The following is a 21,963-nucleotide window of genomic DNA, read 5'->3' on the forward strand; positions in this document are numbered from 1 at the left end:
GCCTGGTCGGTGCTGTGCTGTATGAGGAGGGAGCACACAGTGTGGTCGGTGCTGTGCTGTATGAGGAGGGGAGCACACAGTGTGGTCGGTGCTGTGCTGTATGAGGAGGGAGCACACAGTGTGGTCGGTGCTGTGCTGTATGAGGAGGGAGCACACAGTGTGGTCGGTGCTGTGCTGTATGAGGAGGGAGCACACAGTGTGGTCGGTGCTGTGCTGTATGAGGAGGGAGCACACAGCCTGGTCGGTGCTGTGCTGTATGAGGAGGGGAGCACACAGTGTGGTCGGTGCTGTGCTGTATGAGGAGGGAGCACACAGTGTGGTCGGTGCTGTGCTGTATGAGGAGGGGAGCACACAGTGTGGTCGGTGCTGTGCTGTATGAGGAGGGAGCACACAGCCTGGTCGGTGCTGTGCTGTATGAGGAGGGAGCACACAGTGTGGTCGGTGCTGTGCTGTATGAGGAGGGAGCAGACAGTGTGGTCGGTGCTGTGCTGTATGAGGAGGGAGCACACAGTGTGGTCGGTGCTGTGCTGTATGAGGAGGGAGCACACAGTCTGGTCGGTGCTGTGCTGTATGAGGAGGGAGCACACAGTCTGGTTGGTGCTGTGCTGTATGAGGAGGGTGCACAGTGTGGTCGGTGCTGTGCTGTATGAGGAGGGTGCACAGTCTGGTCGGTGCTGTGCTGTATGAGGAGGGAGCACACAGTGTGGTCGGTGCTGTGCTGTATGAGGAGGGAGCACACAGTCTGGTCGGTGCTGTGCTGTATGAGGAGGGAGCACACAGTCTGGTCGGTGCTGTGCTGTATGAGGAGGGTGCACAGTGTGGTCGGTGCTGTGCTGTATGAGGAGGGTGCACAGTGTGGTCGGTGCTGTGCTGTATGAGGAGGGTGCACAGTCTGGTCGGTGCTGTGCTGTATGAGGAGGGAGCACACAGTGTGGTCGGTGCTGTGCTGTATGAGGAGGGTGCACACAGTGTGGTCTGTGCTGTGCTGTATGAGGAGGGTGCACACAGTGTGGTCGGTGCTGTGCTGTATGAGGAGGGTGCACAGTGTGGTCGGTGCTGTGCTGTATGAGGAGGGTGCACACAGTGTGGTCGGTGCTGTGCTGTATGAGGAGGGTGCACAGTGTGGTCGGTGCTGTGCTGTATGAGGAGGGAGCACACAGTCTGGTCGGTGCTGTGCTGTATGAGGAGGGAGCACACAGTGTGGTCGGTGCTGTGCTGTATGAGGAGGGTGCACAGTGTGGTCGGTGCTGTGCTGTATGAGGAGGGTGCACAGTGTGGTCGGTGCTGTGCTGTATGAGGAGGGTGCACACAGTGTGGTCGGTGCTGTGCTGTATGAGGAGGGTGCACAGTGTGGTCGGTGCTGTGCTGTATGAGGAGGGTGCACAGTGTGGTTGGTGCTGTGCTGTATGAGGAGGGAGCACACAGTGTGGTCGGTGCTGTGCTGTATGAGGAGGGAGCACACAGTCTGGTCGGTGCTGTGCTGTATGAGGAGGGAGCACACAGTGTGGTCGGTGCTGTGCTGTATGAGGAGGGAGCACACAGTGTGGTCGGTGCTGTGCTGTATGAGGAGGGAGCACACAGTGTGGTCGGTGCTGTGCTGTATGAGGAGGGAGCACACAGTGTGGTCGGTGCTGTGCTGTATGAGGAGGGAGCACACAGTGTGGTTGGTGCTGTGCTGTATGAGGAGGGAGCACACAGTGTGGTCGGTGCTGTATGAGGAGGGAGCACACAGTGTGGTCGGTGCTGTGCTGTATGAGGAGGGAGCACACAGTGTGGTCGGTGCTGTGCTGTATGAGGAGGGAGCACACAGTGTGGTCGGTGCTGTGCTGTATGAGGAGGGAGCACACAGTGTGGTCGGTGCTGTGCTGTATGAGGAGGGAGCACACAGTGTGGTCGGTGCTGTATGAGGAGGGTGCACACAGTCTGGTCGGTGCTGTGCTGTATGAGGAGGGAGCACACAGTGTGGTCGGTGCTGTGCTGTATGAGGAGGGAGCACACAGTGTGGTCGGTGCTGTGCTGTATGAGGAGGGAGCACACAGTGTGGTCGGTGCTGTGCTGTATGAGGAGGGTGCACAGTGTGGTCGGTGCTGTGCTGTATGAGGAGGGAGCACACAGTGTGGTCGGTGCTGTGCTGTATGAGGAGGGAGCACACAGTGTGGTCGGTGCTGTGCTGTATGAGGAGGGAGCACACAGTGTGGTCCGTACTGTGCTGTATGAGGAGGGAGCACACAGTGTGGTCGGTGCTGTGCTGTATGAGGAGGGTGCACACAGAGTGGTCGGTGCTGTGCTGTATGAGGAGGGTGCACAGTGTGGTCGGTGCTGTGCTGTATGAGGAGGGTGCACAGTGTGGTTGGTGCTGTGCTGTATGAGGAGGGAGCACACAGTGTGGTCGGTGCTGTGCTGTATGAGGAGGGAGCACACAGTCTGGTCGGTGCTGTGCTGTATGAGGAGGGAGCACACAGTGTGGTCGGTGCTGTGCTGTATGAGGAGGGAGCACACAGTGTGGTCGGTGCTGTGCTGTATGAGGAGGGTGCACACAGTGTGGTCGGTGCTGTGCTGTATGAGGAGGGAGCACACAGTGTGGTCGGTGCTGTGCTGTATGAGGAGGGAGCACACAGTGTGGTTGGTGCTGTGCTGTATGAGGAGGGAGCACACAGTGTGGTCGGTGCTGTATGAGGAGGGTGCACACAGTGTGGTCGGTGCTGTGCTGTATGAGGAGGGTGCACAGTGTGGTCGGTGCTGTGCTGTATGAGGAGGGAGCACACAGTGTGGTCGGTGCTGTGCTGTATGAGGAGGGAGCACACAGTGTGGTTGGTGCTGTGCTGTATGAGGAGGGAGCACACAGTGTGGTCGGTGCTGTATGAGGAGGGTGCACACAGTGTGGTCGGTGCTGTGCTGTATGAGGAGGGTGCACAGTCTGGTCGGTGCTGTGCTGTATGAGGAGGGTGCACACAGTGTGGTTGGTGCTGTGCTGTATGAGGAGGGAGCACACAGTGTGGTCGGTGCTGTGCTGTATGAGGAGGGAGCACACAGTGTGGCCGGTGCTGTGCTGTATGAGGAGGGAGCACACAGTGTGGTCGGTGCTGTGCTGTATGAGGAGGGAGCACACAGTGTGGTCGGTGCTGTGCTGTATGAGGAGGGTGCACACAGTGTGGTCGGTGCTGTGCTGTATGAGGAGGGAGCACACAGTGTGGTCGGTGCTGTGCTGTATGAGGAGGGAGCACACAGTGTGGTTGGTGCTGTGCTGTATGAGGAGGGAGCACACAGTGTGGTCGGTGCTGTATGAGGAGGGTGCACACAGTCTGGTCGGTGCTGTGCTGTATGAGGAGGGAGCACACAGTGTGGTCGGTGCTGTATGAGGAGGGTGCACACAGTGTGGCCGGTGCTGTGCTGTATGAGGAGGGAGCACACAGTGTGGTTGGTGCTGTGCTGTATGAGGAGGGAGCACACAGTGTGGTCGGTGCTGTGCTGTATGAGGAGGGTGCACACAGTGTGGCCGGTGCTGTGCTGTATGAGGAGGGAGCACACAGTGTGGTCGGTGCTGTGCTGTATGAGGAGGGAGCACACAGTGTGGTCGGTGCTGTATGAGGAGGGTGCACACAGTCTGGTCGGTGCTGTGCTGTATGAGGAGGGAGCACACAGTGTGGTCGGTGCTGTATGAGGAGGGTGCACACAGTCTGGTCGGTGCTGTGCTGTATGAGGAGGGTGCACACAGTGTGGCCGGTGCTGTGCTGTATGAGGGTGCACAGTGTGGTCGGTGCTGTGCTGTATGAGGAGGGAGCACACAGTGTGGTCGGTGCTGTGCTGTATGAGGAGGGAGCACACAGTGTGGTCGGTGCTGTGCTGTATGAGGAGGGTGCACACAGTGTGGCCGGTGCTGTGCTGTATGAGGAGGGAGCACACAGTGTGGTCGGTGCTGTGCTGTATGAGGAGGGAGCACACAGTGTGGTCGGTGCTGTGCTGTATGAGGAGGGTGCACACAGTCTGGTCGGTGCTGTGCTGTATGAGGAGGGTGCACAGTGTGGTTGGTGCTGTGCTGTATGAGGAGGGAGCACACAGTGTGGTTGGTGCTGTGCTGTATGAGGAGGGAGCACACAGTGTGGTTGGTGCTGTGCTGTATGAGGAGGGTGCACAGTGTGGTCGGTGCTGTGCTGTATGAGGAGGGAGCACACAGTGTGGTTGGTGCTGTGCTGTATGAGGAGGGTGCACACAGTCTGGTCGGTGCTGTGCTGTATGAGGAGGGTGCACACAGTCTGGTTGGTGCTGTGCTGTATGAGGAGGGTGCACACAGTGTGGTCGGTACTGTGCTGTATGAGGAGGGAGCACACAGTGTGGTCGGTGCTGTGCTGTATGAGGAGGGTGCACACAGTGTGGCCGGTGCTGTGCTGTATGAGGAGGGAGCACACAGTGTGGTCGGTGCTGTGCTGTATGAGGAGGGAGCACACAGTGTGGTTGGTGCTGTGCTGTATGAGGAGGGAGCACACAGTGTGGTTGGTGCTGTGCTGTATGAGGAGGGTGCACACAGTGTGGTTGGTGCTGTGCTGTATGAGGAGGGTGCACAGTGTGGTCGGTGCTGTGCTGTATGAGGAGGGAGCACACAGTGTGGTCGGTGCTGTGCTGTATGAGGAGGGAGCACACAGTGTGGTCGGTGCTGTGCTGTATGAGGAGGGAGCACACAGTGTGGTCGGTGCTGTGCTGTATGAGGAGGGAGCACACAGTGTGGTCAGTGCTGTGCTGTATGAGGAGGGTGCACAGTGTGGTCGGTGCTGTGCTGTATGAGGAGGGAGCACACAGTGTGGTCGGTGCTGTGCTGTATGAGGAGGGTGCACACAGTGTGGTCGGTGCTGTGCTGTATGAGGAGGGAGCACACAGTGTGGTCGGTGCTGTGCTGTATGAGGAGGGAGCACACAGTGTGGTCGGTGCTGTGCTGTATGAGGAGGGAGCACACAGTGTGGTCGGTGCTGTGCTGTATGAGGAGGGAGCACACAGTGTGGTCGGTGCTGTGCTGTATGAGGAGGGTGCACAGTGTGGTCGGTGCTGTGCTGTATGAGGAGGGAGCACACAGTGTGGTCGGTGCTGTGCTGTATGAGGAGGGAGCACACAGTCTGGTCGGTGCTGTGCTGTATGAGGAGGGTGCACACAGTCTGGTCGGTGCTGTGCTGTATGAGGAGGGTGCACACAGTGTGGTCGGTGCTGTGCTGTATGAGGAGGGTGCACACAGTGTGCTCGGTGCTGTGCTGTATGAGGAGGGAGCACACAGTCTGGTCGGCGCTGTGCTGTATGAGGAGGGTGCACAGTGTGGTCGGTGCTGTGCTGTATGAGGAGGGAGCACACAGTGTGGTCGGTGCTGTGCTGTATGAGGAGGGTGCACACAGTCTGGTCGGTGCTGTGCTGTATGAGGAGGGAGCACACAGTCTGGTCGGCGCTGTGCTGTATGAGGAGGGTGCACACAGTGTGGTCGGTGCTGTGCTGTATGAGGAGGGTGCACACAGTCTGGTCGGTGCTGTGCTGTATGAGGAGGGTGCACACAGTGTGGTCGGTGCTGTGCTGTATGAGGAGGGAGCACACAGTGTGGTTGGTGCTGTGCTGTATGAGGAGGGAGCACACAGTGTGGTCGGTGCTGTGCTGTATGAGGAGGGTGCACACAGTCTGGTCGGTGCTGTGCTGTATGAGGAAGGAGCACACAGTGTGGTCGGTGCTGTGCTGTATGAGGAGGGAGCACACAGTGTGGTCAGTGCTGTGCTGTATGAGGAGGGAGCACACAGTCTGGTCGGTGCTGTGCTGTATGAGGAGGGAGCACACAGTCTGGTCGGTGCTGTGCTGTATGAGGAAGGAGCACACAGTGTGGTCGGTGCTGTGCTGTATGAGGAGGGAGCACACAGTGTGGTCAGTGCTGTGCTGTATGAGGAGGGTGCACACAGTGTGGTCGGTGCTGTGCTGTATGAGGAGGGAGCACACAGTCTGGTCGGTGCTGTGCTGTATGAGGAGGGTGCACACAGTCTGGTCGGTGCTGTGCTGTATGAGGAGGGTGCACACAGTGTGGTCGGTGCTGTGCTGTATGAGGAGGGAGCACACAGTGTGGTCGGTGCTGTGCTGTATGAGGAGGGTGCACACAGTGTGGTCGGTGCTGTGCTGTATGAGGAGGGAGCACACAGTGTGGTCAGTGCTGTGCTGTATGAGGAGGGTGCACACAGTGTGGTCGGTGCTGTGCTGTATGAGGAGGGAGCACACAGTCTGGTCGGTGCTGTGCTGTATGAGGAGGGTGCACACAGTGTGGTCGGTGCTGTGCTGTATGAGGAGGGAGCACACAGTCTGGTCGGTGCTGTGCTGTATGAGGAGGGTGCACACAGTGTGGTCGGTGCTGTGCTGTATGAGGAGGGAGCACACAGTGTGGTCGGTGCTGTGCTGTATGAGGAGGGTGCACACAGTGTGGTCGGTGCTGTGCTGTATGAGGAGGGAGCACACAGTGTGGTCAGTGCTGTGCTGTATGAGGAGGGTGCACACAGTGTGGTCGGTGCTGTGCTGTATGAGGAGGGAGCACACAGTGTGGTCGGTGCTGTGCTGTATGAGGAGGGTGCACACAGTGTGGTCGGTGCTGTGCTGTATGAGGAGGGTGCACACAGTGTGGTCGGTGCTGTGCTGTATGAGGAGGGAGCACACAGTCTGGTCGGTGCTGTGCTGTATGAGGAGGGTGCACACAGTCTGGTCGGTGCTGTGCTGTATGAGGAGGGAGCACACAGTGTGGTCAGTGCTGTGCTGTATGAGGAGGGTGCACACAGTCTGGTCGGTGCTGTGCTGTATGAGGAGGGTGCACACAGTCTGGTCGGTGCTGTGCTGTATGAGGAGGGTGCACACAGTGTGGTCGGTGCTGTGCTGTATGAGGAGGGAGCACACAGTGTGGTTGGTGCTGTGCTGTATGAGGAGGGAGCACACAGTGTGGTTGGTGCTGTGCTGTATGAGGAGGGTGCACACAGTGTGGTCGGTGCTGTGCTGTATGAGGAGGGAGCACACAGTCTGGTCGGTGCTGTGCTGTATGAGGAGGGTGCACACAGTCTGGTCGGTGCTGTGCTGTATGAGGAGGGTGCACACAGTGTGGTCGGTGCTGTGCTGTATGAGGAGGGAGCACACAGTGTGGTTGGTGCTGTGCTGTATGAGGAGGGAGCACACAGTGTGGTTGGTGCTGTGCTGTATGAGGAGGGTGCACACAGTGTGGTCGGTGCTGTGCTGTATGAGGAGGGTGCACACAGTGTGGTCGGTGCTGTGCTGTATGAGGAGGGTGCACACAGTGTGGTCGGTGCTGTGCTGTATGAGGAGGGTGCACACAGTGTGGTCGGTGCTGTGCTGTATGAGGAGGGTGCACACAGTGTGCTCGGTGCTGTGCTGTATGAGGAGGGTGCACACAGTCTGGTCGGTGCTGTGCTGTATGAGGAGGGAGCACACAGTGTGGTCGGTGCTGTGCTGTATGAGGAGGGTGCACACAGTCTGGTCGGTGCTGTGCTGTATGAGGAGGGTGCACACAGTGTGGTCGGTGCTGTGCTGTATGAGGAGGGAGCACACAGTGTGGTCGGTGCTGTGCTGTATGAGGAGGGTGCACACAGTCTGGTCGGTGCTGTGCTGTATGAGGAGGGTGCACACAGTGTGGTCGGTGCTGTGCTGTATGAGGAGGGAGCACACAGGCTGGTCGGTGCTGTGCTGTATGAGGAGGGAGCACACAGTGTGGTCGGTGCTGTGCTGTATGAGGAGGGAGCACACAGTCTGGTCGGTGCTGTGCTGTATGAGGAGGGTGCACAGTGTGGTCGGTGCTGTGCTGTATGAGGAGGGTGCACACAGTGTGGTCGGTGCTGTGCTGTATGAGGAGGGTGCACACAGTGTGCTCGGTGCTGTGCTGTATGAGGAGGGTGCACACAGTCTGGTCGGTGCTGTGCTGTATGAGGAGGGAGCACACAGTGTGGTCGGTGCTGTGCTGTATGAGGAGGGTGCACAGTGTGGTCGGTGCTGTGCTGTATGAGGAGGGTGCACACAGTCTGGTCGGTGCTGTGCTGTATGAGGAGGGAGCACACAGTCTGGTCGGTGCTGTGCTGTATGAGGAGGGTGCACAGTGTGGTCGGTGCTGTGCTGTATGAGGAGGGTGCACACAGTCTGGTCGGTGCTGTGCTGTATGAGGAGGGTGCACACAGTGTGGTCGGTGCTGTGCTGTATGAGGAGGGAGCACACAGTGTGGTCGGTGCTGTGCTGTATGAGGAGGGAGCACACAGTGTGGTCGGTGCTGTGCTGTATGAGGAGGGAGCACACAGTGTGGTCGGTGCTGTGCTGTATGAGGAGGGTGCACAGTGTGGTTGGTGCTGTGCTGTATGAGGAGGGTGCACACAGTCTGGTCGGTGCTGTGCTGTATGAGGAGGGTGCACACAGTGTGGTCGGTGCTGTGCTGTATGAGGAGGGAGCACACAGGCTGGTCGGTGCTGTGCTGTATGAGGAGGGAGCACACAGTGTGGTCGGTGCTGTGCTGTATGAGGAGGGAGCACACAGTCTGGTCGGTGCTGTGCTGTATGAGGAGGGTGCACACAGTGTGGTCGGTGCTGTGCTGTATGAGGAGGGTGCACACAGTGTGGTCGGTGCTGTGCTGTATGAGGAGGGTGCACACAGTGTGGTCGGTGCTGTGCTGTATGAGGAGGGAGCACACAGTGTGGTCGGTGCTGTGCTGTATGAGGAGGGTGCACACAGTCTGGTCGGTGCTGTGCTGTATGAGGAGGGAGCACACAGTGTGGTCGGTGCTGTGCTGTATGAGGAGGGAGCACACAGTGTGGTCGGTGCTGTGCTGTATGAGGAGGGAGCACACAGTGTGGTCGGTGCTGTGCTGTATGAGGAGGGAGCACACAGTCTGGTCGGTGCTGTGCTGTATGAGGAGGGTGCACACAGTGTGGTCGGTGCTGTGCTGTATGAGGAGGGTGCACACAGTGTGGTCGGTGCTGTGCTGTATGAGGAGGGTGCACACAGTGTGGTCGGTGCTGTGCTGTATGAGGAGGGAGCACACAGTCTGGTCGGTGCTGTGCTGTATGAGGAGGGAGCACACAGTGTGGTCGGTGCTGTGCTGTATGAGGAGGGAGCACACAGTGTGGTCGGTGCTGTGCTGTATGAGGAGGGAGCACACAGTGTGGTCGGTGCTGTGCTGTATGAGGAGGGAGCACACAGTGTGGTCGGTGCTGTGCTGTATGAGGAGGGAGCACACAGTCTGGTCGGTGCTGTGCTGTATGAGGAGGGAGCACACAGTGTGGTTGGTGCTGTGCTGTATGAGGAGGGTGCACAGTGTGGTCGGTGCTGTGCTGTATGAGGAGGGTGCACACAGTCTGGTCGGTGCTGTGCTGTATGAGGAGGGAGCACACAGTCTGGTCGGTGCTGTGCTGTATGAGGAGGGTGCACAGTGTGGTCGGTGCTGTGCTGTATGAGGAGGGTGCACACAGTCTGGTCGGTGCTGTGCTGTATGAGGAGGGTGCACACAGTGTGGTCGGTGCTGTGCTGTATGAGAAGGGTGCACACAGTGTGGTCGGTGCTGTGCTGTATGAGGAGGGAGCACACAGTCTGGTCGGTGCTGTGCTGTATGAGGAGGGTGCACACAGTCTGGTCGGTGCTGTGCTGTATGAGGAGGGAGCACACAGTGTGGTCGGTGCTGTGCTGTATGAGGAGGGAGCACACAGTGTGGTCGGTGCTGTGCTGTATGAGGAGGGAGCACACAGTGTGGTCGGTGCTGTGCTGTATGAGGAGGGTGCACAGTGTGGTTGGTTCTGTGCTGTATGAGGAGGGTGCACACAGTCTGGTCGGTGCTGTGCTGTATGAGGAGGGTGCACACAGTGTGGTCGGTGCTGTGCTGTATGAGGAGGGAGCACACAGGCTGGTCGGTGCTGTGCTGTATGAGGAGGGAGCACACAGTGTGGTCGGTGCTGTGCTGTATGAGGAGGGTGCACAGTGTGGTCGGTGCTGTGCTGTATGAGGAGGGAGCACACAGTGTGGTTGGTGCTGTGCTGTATGAGGGTGCACAGTGTGGTCGGTGCTGTGCTGTATGAGGAGGGTGCACACAGTGTGGTCGGTGCTGTGCTGTATGAGGAGGGTGCACACAGTCTGGTCGGTGCTGTGCTGTATGAGGAGGGAGCACACAGTGTGGTCGGTGCTGTGCTGTATGAGGAGGGAGCACACAGTGTGGTCGGTGCTGTGCTGTATGAGGAGGGAGCACACAGTGTGGTCGGTGCTGTGCTGTATGAGGAGGGAGCACACAGTCTGGTCGGTGCTGTGCTGTATGAGGAGGGAGCACACAGTGTGGTCGGTGCTGTGCTGTATGAGGAGGGAGCACACAGTGTGGTCGGTGCTGTGCTGTATGAGGAGGGAGCACACAGTGTGGTTGGTGCTGTGCTGTATGAGGAGGGAGCACACAGTGTGGTCGGTGCTGTGCTGTATGAGGAGGGAGCACACAGTGTGGTCGGTGCTGTGCTGTATGAGGAGGGAGCACACAGTGTGGTTGGTGCTGTGCTGTATGAGGAGGGTGCACACAGTGTGGTCGGTGCTGTGCTGTATGAGGAGGGAGCACACAGTGTGGTCGGCGCTGCACATTTCCATTGCATCCAGTACATTCTCCCTGGAGGGCGGACGGTGAGGCCGCGTCTCTTCCGCAGTGTCGCTGCCATCTAGCGGCGGTGGGTGGTATTTTCGGTCGGCGCACTCGCTGCTGTCTGCTCCTCTGAGCTGATCCATCGCCTTTATGAGAGTGCGGCAGTTCCGGGTGTGATCCGCAGTGACCCGGCGGCAGCAGCTGCAGGACGCTCCGGAGCCAGGGCTGGGTAGGTGCTCGGCTCCCCGCGGTGTCTGCCCCTGCAGAGGAGGGAGCGCTGTCACTGTGTCCTGTCACTGTCTCACTGCTACTGTGTATCCATCATCATCATCATCACATCCTCCTGTGTCCTATTTCCACCAGATTTCACAGGTTCTTCCCTTATTTCTGCCCGGGCTCCAGCTGCCATTAATGGTGAATGTCACAATGTGTCACTATGGTATGGTGGAGACCCTGCTACCGGGGTCCTCTCCATACAGGGGGCACGTTGTGTGGATCCAGCCCGTCCTTCATTATCACCAGGATGTCCACAAAAAGGAACCTCTGAATGTCACATCACTCATCTGTCCATCCCCGAGAAAGAAGGGAACATTTGCAACTTGTAGTTATGGTGTTACAAAAAAAAATTTGGGGTAAATTTAACTGAATATTCAGCATTTTACAAGCTCATTTTATATATAATATATTTTTTTTTATTTAATATATATATATATATATATATATATATATATATATATATATATATATATATATATATATAAAAAAAAAAAAAATATTATATATATTTTTTTTATTTATGTTTATGTTTTTATTTTTTTCCTCTTTCTATTTTATATTTGATAAATGATTTCTGATTTCGTCTCCATGGTCTTAAATGGCAAAAATACAGTATATATATATATATATATATATATATATATATATATATATATATATATATATATATATATAAATATATATATATAATGTATTTTTATTTATTTTCTTAATTTATGTTTATATATATATATATATATATATATATATATATACACACAATATAATATATATATACATATATATATATATTTTTTTTTTTTTTTATTTATGTTTATTTTTTTATTTTTTATTTTTTTCCTCTTTCTATTTTATATTTGATAAATGATTTCTGATTTCGTCTCCATGGTCTCAAATGGCAAAAATACAGTGTATTATATATATATATATATATATATATATATAGATAGATAGAGATATATATTATGTATGTATATATATATACACACACATTTATATATATATATATATATATATATATATAAACATAAATTAAAAAATAAATATACATTTATATATATATATATATAGATATATATTTTTATATATATATATATATATATATATATATATATATATTTTTTTTTATTTATGTTTATTTTTTTATTTATTTTTTTCCTCTTTCTATTTTATATTTGATAAATGATTTCTGATTTCGTCTCCATGGTCTCAAATGGCAAAAATACAGTTCATGGATCTGCCATTGGATCCTCTGGCGGATTGTGGAGCGGTCTAATAGCCGACCAGTATTTGTTCCATGTTATAGTTTATTATATAAGTGTATCTGCTCATATTCTCCCAGTATAATTTGGCCCCCAGTATATGTGTTCTAGGTCGGCTCCAGCTCAAAGGGAACCTGTCACCAGATTTGGTGACTATAACCTGCTACCACCACCGGGCTCTTATATATACATCATTCTAAAATGTCGTATATAAGAGCCCAGGCTGATGTGTAGAACGTAAAAAACACTTTATAATACTCACCTAAACGGTCGATGCGGTGCAGTTGGGCCAAATGGGCGTCTCCTTTCTCCGGTGACGGCGTCTTCTTTCTCCGGCCATATGCGTCCTCCTTCTGAAGCCTTTGTGCATGACGCGTCTATGTCATACACACTCGCCGGTCCTGCGCATGCGCACTACAATACTTTGATCTGCCCTGCGCAGGACCTGAATGAAGGCGAGTGTGTAAGATGTAGGACACGTCATGCACCCGGACTTCAGAAGAAGGACGACAAAGATGGCCAAAAGAGGAGGCGCCGGAGATTCCTTCACTGTATAGCCAACTTTCCTAGTGTAGTTGTCGATGACATCTGGCATACCAACAAAGTTTCTTCCTTTTTTGTAGCATTGTTAGTAGCATTGTTACCTGTCGCCCCCAGCACGCAGGCGCACAGCAGCGCAGCGGACGCCCATATGACCCAACTCCACTGCAGCGGCCGTTTAGGTGAGTATTATAAAGTAATTTTTACATTTTACACAGTGACCTGGGCTCTTATATACAGCATGTTAGAAAGTTGTATATAAGAGCCCAGTGGTGGTGGCCGCAGCTTATAGTCGCCAAATCTGGTGACAGGTTCCCTTTAAAGGACAGGGTCTAGTGATGAGCGAGTTTCGAAATACTCGGATTTGCGCTACTCATAACGAGTACAGTCTAATACTCGAATATTCTTTCCGAAAAGCGCGTGCAATGCAAGCCAGTAAGGAATACTCGCAATGTAACGAGTAACCTGAATGCCGCACTATTCGTGCATGTAGTAAATAGTGCGGCATTCGGGTTACTCGTTACATTGCGAATATTCCCCTTTGACTTGCATTGCACACACTATTCGGAACGAATTTGCAAGTATTAAGGAGGCTTTACACGCAGTGATATCGCTAGCGAGCGTACCCGCCCCCGTCGTTTGTGCGTCACGGGCAAATCGCTGTCCGTGGCGCACAATATTGTTAAGAGCAGTCACACGGACTTACCTGCCTAGCGACGTCGCTGTGGCCGGCGAACCGCCTCCTTTCTAAGGGGGCGGTTCGTTCAGCATCACAGCGGCGTCACTAAGCGGCCGCCCAATAGAAGCGGAGGGGCGGAGATGAGCGGCCGTAACATGCCGCCCACCTCCTTCCTTCCTCATTGCCGGCGGCCGCAGGTAAGATGTAGGTCGTCGTTCCTGAGGTGTCACACGTAGCGATGTGTGCTGCCTCAGGAACGACGAACAACCTGCGTCCTCAACAATCAGCGATTTTTTTTTTTTTGAAAATGAATGACGTGTCAACGATGTACGATTTGGTGAGTATTTTCCATCGTTAACGGTCGCTATTTGGCGTCACACGCAACGACGTTGCTAACGATGCCGGATGTGCGTCACAGAATCCGTGACCCCGGCGACATATGGTTAGATACGTCATTGCGTGTAACGGGGCCTTTAGACAGTAGTCATTACGAGTATCGCAAATCCGAGTATTTCGAAACTCGCTCATCAGTAACAGGGTTCCTTTTTGATTTCTCACTTTTTACTTTTCCTCTTCAACTTCCAAGAGCTCATTTTTATTTTTTGTTCTATTGGGTTGTTAGTTTTTTTGTGTTTTTTTTTTTTTTTCCTGCAGTGTGACCTTTAGTTTTTATTCTTTTATGGTCCATACAACTTTCTGATCTCTTTTTAAATTACCGTAATTTTTTGAAGATGGTAGTTGGGGAGGGGGTCAAGCATCTATTTTTTTCTTTTGTTTTGGCATTTACCTTATGGAATAATATAATATTTTATCAGTTTGGACAGTGACGCACGGGGGCGATACTAAATATGTTGATTTTTGTTTATTCTTTAGACTTAAATAATGTTTTGATAAAGGGGATATTAAAAGGTTTTATACATTTACTTTTATTTAAATATATAGATTAAATATTGCTTTTTACATTAAGTCTTGAATCTGTAAATCACTTGTATTACACTATTGTATTATTGTAACTACAGATGAGCGGACCCGTTGAGGTTTGGGTTCGCCGGATTCAGCGGGACTTTAGGTAAAGTTCACTTTGGGACCTGAACTTGATCCTGGAGTCCTAATCCCACATCACGTTTTTGGTGCAGTTTTGGCTCAAAACTGTATGCAAATCCTTAAATCTGCAAAGTCTATGAGAATCCTGAAGTCTTGTGCACATGTTGCTTTTTTTCCCTTGCAAATTTGGTGCAGAAATAAATCTGCAGCATGTCAATTCGTTCAGTGTTTTCGCAGCGTTTTCCACTCCGGTATGCATAGAAAACATGCAAGAAGTGCAGCAAAATCGCATGTTTTTTTTCTGCCAAGAGATGCAGAATTGGTGCAGAAATTTCTGCAACTAAATACTCAGTGTACGCACATAGCGTAAAAGGGACTCTGTTTGGACAATGATTCTCTGCTGCCAAAGTCCAGGTGCTCAGTACTTAAAAGGGAGCCCGTCACCATATTCGGTGACTATAAGCTGCGGCCACCACCACTGGGCTCTTATATACAGTAGTCTAACATGCTGTATATAAGAGCCCAGGCCGCTGTGTATTACGTAAAAATCACTTTCCAATACTCACATAAGGGGCGGTGCGGTGCAGACTAGTCGGATGGGTGTCTCCGTTCTCCAGTACCGGCATCTCCTCTTTTGACCATCTTTGTTCTTCTTCTGAAGCGTCCTACGTCATCCACACTCGCCGGCATGGATGTCCTGCGCAAGCACACTTTCATCTGCCTTGAGCAGGGCAGATCTTGTAGTGCGCCTGCGCGGGACCTCAATGCCTGCTTTGGGTTTGACAATTCCTAGTATTTGGCTTTGATGAAACTTTTTGGATATACTTATGTGTTTTTGATGCGTTTCCACCGTGGACCTGCAATAATAACGCATGTGTATTTTTTACCTGCGGAAATCCATCCTTATTTCTAGATCTGTGAGACGCTGTGTCACAGCCATGGTCAAAAACTCTCTAAATTCTCATTGTGGGAATGTGGCCTTATTTTGGATTCTAATAAGGAGATCCTGTCTGGAATTCTCAGATATCGGCTGTACCGGATAAAATCCCAAATCTTTGAGTCTAGTCACCTCTATTACTTGTCTTACCTCGGCCAAAACTGGAAAACCGGCAACAGAGGCTCCGTATTGGCATCTACTTAATTGTAATTTATGGCTAAGGCTACTTTCACACTTGCGTTGGACGGCTTCCGTTGCTATCCGCAGCCTTGAGGAATTACGGTAACTGTTGCAGGAATCCGTTATATTCATCATAGACTTCTATTAGCTACGGATAGCAACGGATGGTCTTGCATTGCATCCGTCCCGCGGCGCATCAGTTGTTTTGACGCTGACCGCGAGTGACCGTCTGGCGGATGGAACGCTTCATGTAGTGTTTTTCTGTGCTTGGCGGAGTGTCAAAAAAACGCAACCTGCAGGAATCCGTTGGTGTCTGTTGTTTTTATAATGGACGCCTATGGTGGCGGATTCCGATAGAATGCGTCATTTGACGGATTCCGTTAACACAACTGTCTTTACACAGCTGCGCATGCTCAGATGTGTAAAGTCAAGGAAAAAAAACCTATAGCGGATTGCGTTATTTTGTACAATCTGTAGCACCCGTTGTGCCACTATATGCAACGCATCCGTTGCATCCGTCACACAACGCAATGCTACGGATCCCGTCCAACGCAAGTGTGAAACTAGCCTAACACTAAAGTACTGGGGTCACGGTGATTGGTAGCTGACACGTCTTGGCTTATATAGTGAGAACTTGAACGTCTTTAGCCCCTTTGGCGGATCCATAATGTGCCCTGATGACTGGCATTATCCTAGATACCAGGAGGGAATGATTCTTCGGTGCAGTCATTGGGGTCTTTCAGGGTCAGGGGCGGCCGGTATTTTGCACATGAAAAGTCATCTGACTCCCAATCTATCATCGTCTAGGGTGGAATTCCACAATCCCGGCCGCCGGCACATCATCCATTCCACGGAGACTATTCTAGTTGCATGAAAACAATGTCCTGTGTGTTCCCTTCTCTGATGGTCTACAAACTGGAAAATTCACAACTGCATAAAGCAATGAAGTTTGTTGGGGGGTTTTTTTGTTGTTTTTTTGTTGTTTTTTTAAGTAGAGGGATAGCAATAAATCTACCAGCAGTGATGAAATCCTTCATTTTTTGTCAGGTGGTAGATATCTTGCTTTTACTCAAGCCACAAATTTACCCTAAAATCCTCTGTAATAAATGGAGGTACTCCAGCGAGCGCGGGTCAGTGTGTGGTTTGCATATTCTCTGCAACACATGCATGAGATTTCTTAAAATCCAATGTACGGCTCTGTGCACATGTTGCATTTTTACTTGCAGATTTTCACAAATCTGCATGCAAATCCTTAGGCTAGTGCACACTTTGCGTTGTGTTAGTTGCATTTCAAAATGCATCTGTGGCGCCCCTGACCTGGTCAGGCACCACTGAGTACTGCACCCATGCTGGGGACAGTACAATACAGGTAATCCAGAAGGCTGACTGGGGTGTGGAACACAGGCGCATAGTGACCAGGTCTCACACATGTACCCATGAGAGGACCCCTGGGGATCCCAGGAGGGGGCAAGCCTTCACCTTCACTGGAATAGTGGAGGGGGTAGAGCCTCCATCTCCTCTCAAGGGGTGTGGTGGAGAGTCTGGTTGCTAGGTGGCGTAGGCAAGAACAGGAGAGGAGGAGCAGTGAGCCAGTTCAGTGTAGAGTCCAGGGAGCTCAAGTGAGGAGCAGATCCCTGGAGCTGTGCAATCTGACAGCGTCCGCGCAGTGGCTACAGACGGGGGAGAACGGTCAACTAGGAGTGCTACCTGAAAGCCAGCTTCAGCTAGGGAGTGCAACGGAGTGGGAAGTAAGGAGACTGCTAGAGAGCACCAGGCCCAACCGGGCGGCAGATCCCGAAGCAAGGATAGATCCACCTTTCCCTGCTAAACCTGCCGGTGTGGGGCTCTCAAAGCCCACACCACAACACCACAAAAGCCGCAGCCACGTAACCGCAGTGAGGGCCCATAGGTCACAGGAGGCAAGCAGCTGGAGTGGCCTGGTCCGGGGAACAAGCACACGGCAAACAAAAAGGGGAGAGAGAGGCTGCAGCATCTTCCCTGGGTGACCCCCATAGGGACTCAAAGTCGGGGTCACCCCAAACCACCAAGGGCTAAGGAAGGCGAGTCAGTAGTCACCCTCATAAAGTCAGCCTGAAGGATACCTGGTTCCCACCTGGTTCATCCCAGCTACGCCCGGGCTACTCACCCTGCCATCAAATGTGAGTAAAGCCCTTGAAAGACATTCCTGCCTGTGTGGTTATTCTGCGACTTGTGGTACTACAAACCTACACAGGGCCCTGGGGCTTGCCTCACTCTCAGGAGGCTACTACATCCGACTGCACCCACCATCAGCCCCAGGCGTCCCCTAACCTGCAGTGGCGGTCCCCACTGACCGCAATACTGAGAGTGGCGTCACGATCAAACAAGAAGATTTCCTACCAGTGACGGAGATCCAGCAACGTGGAGTCCCTGAAGGTAATGCACCGACACTGACACTACACCTGTGGGGCTTCACACATCCTCTGGCAGAAATCGTCTTTGTAAAATTTGGTTTTGACCACAAAAACGCTAAAAATACGCTTGTGTTTTTACCGCGATTTACATGCTTTTTCATTGCTTAAAGTCAGATGCGTTTTGAATACAAATACACTACTAAATAAAGTTTAAACATTCAATCACTAAGAAAAAAAAAAGAAAAAAAAGCTTACAAATATGATTAAAATCATATACAAAATAGCTACATTTTATTAAAATGATAACTATTCTAATATTTATGTATAAAATAACGTTAATTTATTGATTTTCATTAATTTAATTATCGGAGTGTGTGTGTGTGTGTGTGTGTGTGTGTGTGTGTGTGTGTAAAGGGACATATCATGCCCTTAATATAATGTCAAAACCGCATGCTTTTATTTTGTCAAAAAAGCATGTTTTCTGCATCAAAAAAGCATGTAAAACACTTGGATTTTGATGTTGCTTGCGTGTTGAAACTTCTCATTGACTCTAATGTTAGCAAAACGCTGCCAAAATGGCAAAAACAATTGATATGTTGCTTCTTTAAACGCAGAGATTTTGTCAAATTTTCAGCATCTAAAACGCTGCGTTTTTAACAGCATCGCGCGCACAAGAAAGCCCTATTTCCCATAGACTTTGCTTGAAAATCAAAACGCATGCATTTTTGCATTAAAACGCTGCAGTTGAAACCGCTGTGGAAACGCATGAAAAAACGCAAAGTGCGCACATGGCCTTATACCTACAAAGTCAATGAGAATCCTGAAGTCTTGTACACACATTCAGCATTTCTATCAATTCTGCAGATTTGGTTGCATAAAACATTTGCAGCGTATTAATTCTTTTTGTGTTTTCGTCATTAAAAGCAATGAAAAGAACGCTTAAAAAAGCCTGAAAAGAAAGCTGTAAAAAAGGGGTCAAAACACGGCAAATATGCGCGTTTTTGCCACACAGTTTTTCCTGCCAGGAGGTACAGATTTGGTGCAGAAATTTGTCCAATCAAATCTGAAACGTGTGCACATCGCCTACAATACTGGTGCTGTAAAACTATATGGATTTTCTATCCAGAAGTCGCAGTGTTCCCCCTCCGTCTGAGAGCAGCCAAACACACTAAATTAATGTCAACCAAACCTCACAATTTTGGCGCCATTCAAACAGCACACATCAGGTGAAAGTGGATGAACACTCCAAACTTATCAGACTTATATGGGGGCATCCTGACTCCACAGACAGATTTAGGGAAAAGGAAGGTAATTTAATTCTGGCAGCTAAATAGGAAGGGTTCTTTACAGTTAGAGCAGTCAGATTGTGGAATGCCGACCACAAGAGGTAGTAATGGCAGATACTATAACAACTAAATAGGAAAGGGTTCTTTACAGTTAGAGCAGTCAGACTGTGGAATACCGACCACAAGAGGTAGTAATGGCCGATACTATAGCAACTAAATAGGAAAGGGTTCTTTACAGTTAGAGCAGTCAGATTGTGGAATGCCGACCACAAGAGGTAGTAATGGACGACACTATATTTTATATATATATAAAAGAAATAAATAAATATGAGAAAAAATTCCAGCCGCACACTGAAAAAGCAAAATAAAATTCTACCTTATAATATAAATGGAGGTATTTAGAACATTATAATGGCCATTGAAATACCAGCCCAGCGCCCCTTCACGGCAACCCCCTTTGCTGGGTCCTACACTACATATCTCTATATATTATATATATATATATATATATATATATATATATATATATATATATATATATATGTATATATATAAATTATTGCTCAAAAAAATAAAGGGAACACGAAAATACAACTTTGTTTTATAGGTGTTCCCTTTATTATTTAGGGCAGTATATATATAGTGACTAATCTGAGAAAATGGTGACAAAAATGGAAATTGTAATTTATATTCTATAATTTAGCGCTGAAAGAGTCCTGTGCGAAGCCGGGATCGCATTTTTTGATTGGCCAAAGGGCCTATTAGCCCTGCGGAAATAACTGGGACCCCATTTATGAGAATCGCCTCCCAGTAAGATCGCTCTGTTGCCTATAGCGACGAAAGTGCAGCTTTCAGCATTGAAGCTGCTGAGGTAAAGTGAAAGCTGTGCTCTGATTGGTTGCTATGACCAACTAGACCCTTATCAAGTGTAATCAATAATCTTCTATTCACCATATAATGGTGAACGCGTCCTTCTGTCTGAAGCAGAGCCAGCGCGTGTGCAGTGCATAGTTCACATCAACACAGCACTGCACATGTGTCGGCGGTTGCCTCCACCCGCCCACATCAGCGTCATGGTGAGGGAGGGCAGAGGAGAGGGACCGCTTGTCCACACCACACACGTCATGGTGTAGAAGGTCAGCAGCACGCAGACATCATGTGACCTGAAGATGGCTGCGCCTGTATGCAGGCTGCTGACCGGCATGCTGTGGTGCAGGGCACTGGCGGAGGGTGCGGGATGCAAGGGTTTGGCTCCTGCATCGGTGAACGCGGGATCGATGTGGAAGCTGCACAGTGCTTTGTGTATAAAGAGGCCGGCAGTGGTGTCTCTGAGCAGGACGGAAGAGCTGCTGAAGCCGGTACAGCAGTGCCGGGGCCGGCTGAGGTCATTGACATCACTGCACCGACCACAAAGGTGTGCAGTGCTGCTCTCTGTTATCTGTCAATGTAGCACCCACGGGGCAGGGGTTAAACGTACTCATCGCCGGGCCGGTGAGGTCAGGTCCGGGATGTCCCGGGTGGCCCTGCCCGGCTTCGTGGCCCTAAGGTGTACAATAAAAGGAAAGGAGGATGAAGGGAGGATGGGAATGGTAGGATGATGGTGGATAACGGGAGTTGTAGTGGTCTCGTGACGCCTCCTGTGGTACGTGGCCAGGGATTAGCCGCCGCTGCTGTCGCTATCTTCCGGGGCGCAAGGTGTCGCAGCAAGGACAGTTCTGCTCCCCACAGGTGGAGTGAGCCCTGGGGAGGATGATGGAGGTAGTAGTGGCCGTTGGCGCCAAAGCGCGGTGCGACGATAATAAGAGGCTAAGTCAGCTGCTGTGGGTCCAGGTCTTTTCACTTACAATTCAAGTGCTGCCCTCAGAGTCTCTGCCGTCATGGGCCCCAGCCGATCCCGGATCCTTTGTAGGTCAAAATCGTTACGGTAGTCTGTGGGCCCTTCCTTCTTGCGCTTTAATAGATGGATCCCCGTGGCCTGAAGCTGCTTGGGGACCCCGATTCTTGTAGTGCTAGCTCCCTTCACATATAAAGGTGATGCAGGTCCGTGATGGGGCCTGACCTTGATCACGACTCCAGACCCTGTGTACCACTGTGCTCCGGGATCTTGTGGGGGCCAGAGGGACATACAATCCCCCTGTGCTGCAGATTCTGGTGATACGTGAAGTCTGTTCCAGCCTAGGGCTCTGCACCCTGAGCTGCGCCGGTCCTGAGTGAGCAATGAAGCTCTCCCCTCGGTGACCGTATTGTCTTCTACGTCCCACAGGAGCTACCGAGTAACCTGTCTGCTCCTGTCCTCTCCTGCTGGAGAACTTTACTCTCTTTCAGTGTCAGCTCCTACTCCCCCTGGTGGCCACTCCTCCCCCGATTCCCTGTCACTAGTGGGTGGCTGCCCCCTCATGTTTGGTGACTGCCTTAAGACCCGACCCTAGCCCGGTCCCCAATGGGGAGGGCAACCTGACTGTATGTATGAATTTGTGTATGGTGGAACTGGTACCGACCTCCTCTGGATCCAGGATGAGTACCCCACCTTAAGTGAAGTGCAGTACACTGTGGCGACTGAAGCCTCAGGGGTGCCACATCAATACACATATATATATTTTTTTATTCAATCATTCACTCACTATGTAATGCTGAACACGTCCCTCTGTCCCAAGCCAGGATCGAACCGTTTGGCCGGTGCATGCACACTGCTACATTCACGTTGTAGTTGAATTCTTCAGTAAAATGGTGTTTGAGTCAGTGCATGCTCATACCGCCACCTCTGGCGCC

At 51.3% G+C, this 21,963-nt stretch overlaps 1 protein-coding gene across 1 annotated transcript in view; it reads left to right on the forward strand.

Moving 5' to 3' along the window:
- Positions 1–10,606: 10,606 nt before the first annotated feature.
- Positions 10,607–21,963, forward strand: part of ABHD6 (abhydrolase domain containing 6, acylglycerol lipase) — a 35,068-nt gene continuing 23,711 nt past the window's right edge. The window contains exon 1 of the mRNA XM_075320663.1: positions 10,607–10,826. The gene's annotated coding sequence lies outside the window, so the exon portion shown is untranslated. The remainder of the gene's footprint in view (positions 10,827–21,963) is intronic.

Source organism: Anomaloglossus baeobatrachus, chromosome 8, assembly GCF_048569485.1.
Source record: "Anomaloglossus baeobatrachus isolate aAnoBae1 chromosome 8, aAnoBae1.hap1, whole genome shotgun sequence".
NCBI classification, from domain to species: domain Eukaryota; kingdom Metazoa; phylum Chordata; class Amphibia; order Anura; family Aromobatidae; genus Anomaloglossus; species Anomaloglossus baeobatrachus.